Source organism: Palaemon carinicauda, chromosome 9 (genome assembly GCF_036898095.1).
Source record: "Palaemon carinicauda isolate YSFRI2023 chromosome 9, ASM3689809v2, whole genome shotgun sequence".
Taxonomy (NCBI): Eukaryota; Metazoa; Arthropoda; class Malacostraca; order Decapoda; family Palaemonidae; genus Palaemon; species Palaemon carinicauda.
The window spans coordinates 3,306,758-3,311,757 of NC_090733.1; positions in this window are offsets into that span (position 1 = coordinate 3,306,758).

Genomic DNA, 5,000 nt, shown 5'->3' on the forward strand with positions numbered 1-5,000 from the left:
TTTGATCAAGACCCACCTTTGCGGGTCTACGGGTCCCATAATTACAAAACCCCTAAAACTGCATTCCCTAATAATAAGTCAATTGCAATGAATCTCGACACGGAAACTGTATCACGATAGGACATTATCTAGGGCTATATTAATTTGGAAATTAATTATTGAAAAGGGTTTCGTTGGGTATTGCCCCACACACACAAAGCAAACACTGATTTTCTTTTCCATGTCATAAAAATGTACAAATCTTTCATAATATTTAATGATTGAGTCTTATGTATTTATTTTTTTTTTAGTTTCCGGCAAAATGATGCCACTCAAAGAGATTCTACAGAATATTTATTTAATGGTTAAGGCTCATTCTACCAAATGATGCCACCGAAAAAGCCTTGCTACAGAAAATATAATGGTTTAGTCTAATGTGATTTTTATATTTGTTTTTTCCTTTTCTAGTTTTCTGAGAAAATTATGCTGTATAAGAAGACATTCTCATCCAGTAATTCCGATAAAGATAATTCGGTGAAAAGAAGAAGATACCTGGAAACAGAAGAACAGAGGATTTTATGGAGGGAAACAAATGCAAGAAGAATGGCAGTTAGACGTGTGACACAGGATGAAGAACAAAGAAAAATTCATGCAAGCAGAATGGCAGCTAACCAAAAAGCAAAAAAAGAAGAGCAGATGGATTTAAGAAGTAACACTGATAAAAGTAGAATGGCTGCTTGACGTGAATCCGAAGACGAAGAGCAGAGGAATTTAAGAAAGAACACAAATGCACGCAGAATGATGCCAAAAAAGAAAAAAAAATGAGATTCTACTGGATATTTAATGGTTGAGTCTGATGTAATTCTTATATCTTTTTCAGTTTTCTACAAAATGGTGTTACCCAAAAAGAGTTTCTCATTCGGTATATCCGATAAAGCATATTCAGTGAAAAGAGAATGATAAAAGGAAGTAGAAGAGCAGAGGATGTTACGGAGGGAAACAAATGCAAGACTAACTGCGGCTGGAGATGAGACATGGGTTGAAGAACAAAGCAAAACTCACGCAAGGTGAATGGCAGATAACTATATAGCAGAAAATAAAGAGCAGATGGATTAAGAAGGAACATTGTTGCAAGTAGAATGGCAGTTAGATGTAAGGCAGAGGACGAGAAGCAGATGAATTTGAGAAGGAACACCAATGCAAGCAGAATGTAAAGGCGGGTTTACACGGCCGAACAGCTCGGCGAGCCTGGTTGTCGAACCTACTTGTAGAACGGCTCGAAGAGCTTTCAGACAGTACATCGAACCCTCAGTGTGCCTCGAGCTAAAACAACATCAACATGTCTCTTGACCAGGACGATTTGATAGCCATTGCTTTAGCAGTGGCACTAAGAAGGAAAAAAAGGATCAAAGTGAACGAAGGATTGGCTACTAAAAAAGAGAAATTTTCACACCAATTTGCTTGTTGCTTTAAAATAGAGCCAGATGGCTGACGCAATTTTTTGCGTATAGATGAAGACACGTACATTGATCTACTGAATCGTGTCAGCCCTTTCATTACTTATGAAGATACAACTATGTGGAAGGCCATAACTCCACATGAAAGACTGAGTGTCCGCTATTCCTTTGTTTCTGGCTACTTTATTGTAATAGTCTTTTGATTTAACTTTCCATAAAGCTGGACGAGCCCGATATGCATGTATGAAATCAAGTACGACTACCTTCTCTTTCTTGCTTCCATTAATGGCAGCCATTTTCATTTCTTTAATGATGTTTCCTCTAGCAGGTTTGAATAACAACTGAGGTTCGATGATCGACACCCATTCACACGTTCACACCGTTCGTCAAACAATGTAGCTCCGCCCACAAAAGTCAAGATGAGCCTGACTTTCTTCGAGCCGCTCGACGAGCGCGCTCGGCATCCAAATACCCGTTTACACGCCTCGAACATCAATTCAAACACAGGGTTGTCGAGTCAGGCTCGACGAGCAGTTCGCCCGTGTAAACCCCCGCTTAAGATAGACCGTGAAGCAGAAGACGAAAAGCTGATGAATTTAAGGAGGAGCACTAATGCAAGCAGAATTAGAAGACGGAGAGCAGATGAATTTAAGAAGAAACACTATTGCAAACAGAATGGCAACTACATGTGAAGCAGGATGAAGACCAATGAAATTTTCCCCTTGGAAATAATCAACAAAGAATATCAGCTATAAAACAAACTGGAATCAAGAAATCAAAGACTTCGGGATAACCACCAAAGAATGATGTCCATTGAAAACAAGAAACATCAGAATGAGCTGAGAATAGTTGCCATATTGATAGAGTCATGCATGCAGAAGCAAGAGTATGGCCTTTTTATGCTGTAAATGGTTTCTTGGTGCCTTCACTTATAATCCAAGATACCCATGTGAAACCGAAGACATAGTACAAATTGGTCTAATTTCAAAACTATGTGGTCACAGTGATGCTCAGAAATGGAAGAATGAACCTCCTGGATTGTTGGAATGGAGGGAAAATTAAACTCCCTTTGTAAGTTAACCCTCCTGAATATCAGACAAAAAAAAAAAAAAAATTCTCAATGAACGTCCCACCATTCACCAACATTTCCTTGAAGACATACTACTATACAATAATGCTTTCCAGATGACTTTTGGAGCAAAAAATTTTGAATGAAGGGGGATTTATGCCCCACATTAAAAATCCAAAAGCAATATAAGGTGTATATACTATACAACATATAATGAGACTAACAGATAGTCATTAGAAAAACTGATTGGGTCCCTAGAGATTGATTAGGAAGCAAGGGAAGAAAAGAAGACGATGGGTTGACGAGCTAAGAAAATTGGGTATAGATGGCATAGAAAAACCATAAGCACATAAGAGTGGGAAGGACATGTCTTAGGCCTTTATCCTGTACTGGAATTGTAACAGCTAATTTCTCAGTTGCTTATTCTCGTACTATTCATATTATCAGTCATATTGAAAGATTATTATTTTAGCGGAAAAAATGTAGAAATGGTGGAAGAGAGAATTCATATATGTAATATACTTGCATAATCATAAAGAAGTAAAGTATAATCAAAGGACCACCCAATGCGTCGGTCTGAAGTTTATGCCTCATGTCTAGTAAAAAACACTCCCTTAGAATTGATATATCCATATAACTGAATTGCAATCGTGTCTTTATATGTGCAATAGAATATGGTATACAATGGTCATTTATATTCTTTTACGCGTAACAATCCGATGAAATCTTTGTAGGCTATGAATGTTCCATCACATAATTACCAATAAAAATGAGACAAGAACATCATGGTACGTTCATATCATTACTAGGAAACCAAGACATCTGGGAATTATGTTAAATAAGACATTATGCAAGATTTTTTTCTCATCTATTTAGTCCCTTTTGAGTTGGTGTAGAAACAGTATCATGAATAAACAGGGAATGGATTGCTATTAAGAATTGAAATGTATAATGAAGGTTCCTTGAATATTTGATTACTTTGTGTGTAAGTGGATTTACTTTATTCAAATATATATATATATATATATATATACACACACACACATATATATATATATATATATGTATATATATATACACACACACACACATATATATATATATATATATATGTATATATATATATAAACTATATATATATATATATATATATTTACATATATAAATATATTCATATATGGATATATATATATATATATACATATATATATATACTATATATACATATATAATTATATATATATATATATATATGTATATATAGAGTATATATATGTATATACATATATATATATATATATATACATATATATATATATATATATAAATATATATATATATATATATATGTATGTATATATACTTATATATATATATATATATATATATTTATATATACACATATATACATACATATATATATAAATATATATATATATATATACATATATATATATATATATATATGTACATGCAAAATCTATCAATCTTTTTATCCATCTATCTACACACACACACACACGCACAAACATATATATATATATATATATATATGTATATATATATATATATATATATTTATATATATATATATATATATATACAAATATATATATATATATATTAATAAATTTCTACCTCATACTTGGGATCGAACGCTGGCCCCTTCTTATGAAAGGCCAGGTCGAAACCAACCTTGCCATGAGAGGCCCTAAAAGAAATCTGAACCTAACGGCTAATCAGCAGTTCTAGGATTTACCTGGCGAGACATCAGTCTCTTACCAGCGAGTTCTACCCGACTTCCCGGCCCACCAGGTGACACAATTGATAGTAATTCATTCAAATTACCCCTAATGAGTTGATATGGATAAATATCAACACAACCTCGTGTTCAAAAAGAAATAAATTTCTACCTCATACTTTGGATCGAACGCTGGGCCCTTCTAATGAAAGGCCAGGTCGAAACCAACCATGCCACGAAGGGCCATAAAAAAAAATCGGAACCTAACGGCTAATCAGCTGTTCTAGGATTTACCTGGCGAGACATCAGTCTCTTACCAGCGAGTTTTACCCGACTTCCCGGCCCACCAGGTGACACAATTGATAGTAATTCATTCAAATTACGCCAAATGAGTTGATATGAATGAATATCAACACAACATCGTGTTCAAATAAAAATAAATTTCTACCTCATATTTTGGATCGAACGCTGGGCCCTTCTAATGAAAGGCCAGGTCGAAACCAACCATGCCACGAGGGGCCATAAAAGAAATCGGAACCTAACGGCTAATCAGCTGTTCTAGGATTTACCTGGCGAGACATCAATCTCTTACCAGCGAGTTTTACCCGACTTCCCGGCCCACCACGTGACACAATTGATAGTAATTCATTCCAATTACCCCTAATGAGTTAATATGGATAAATAGATGAAAGGTATTGAATCATAAAAGATACTTTTTGGCATATAAGGCAGTTGAAATTTTGGTCAATATAGT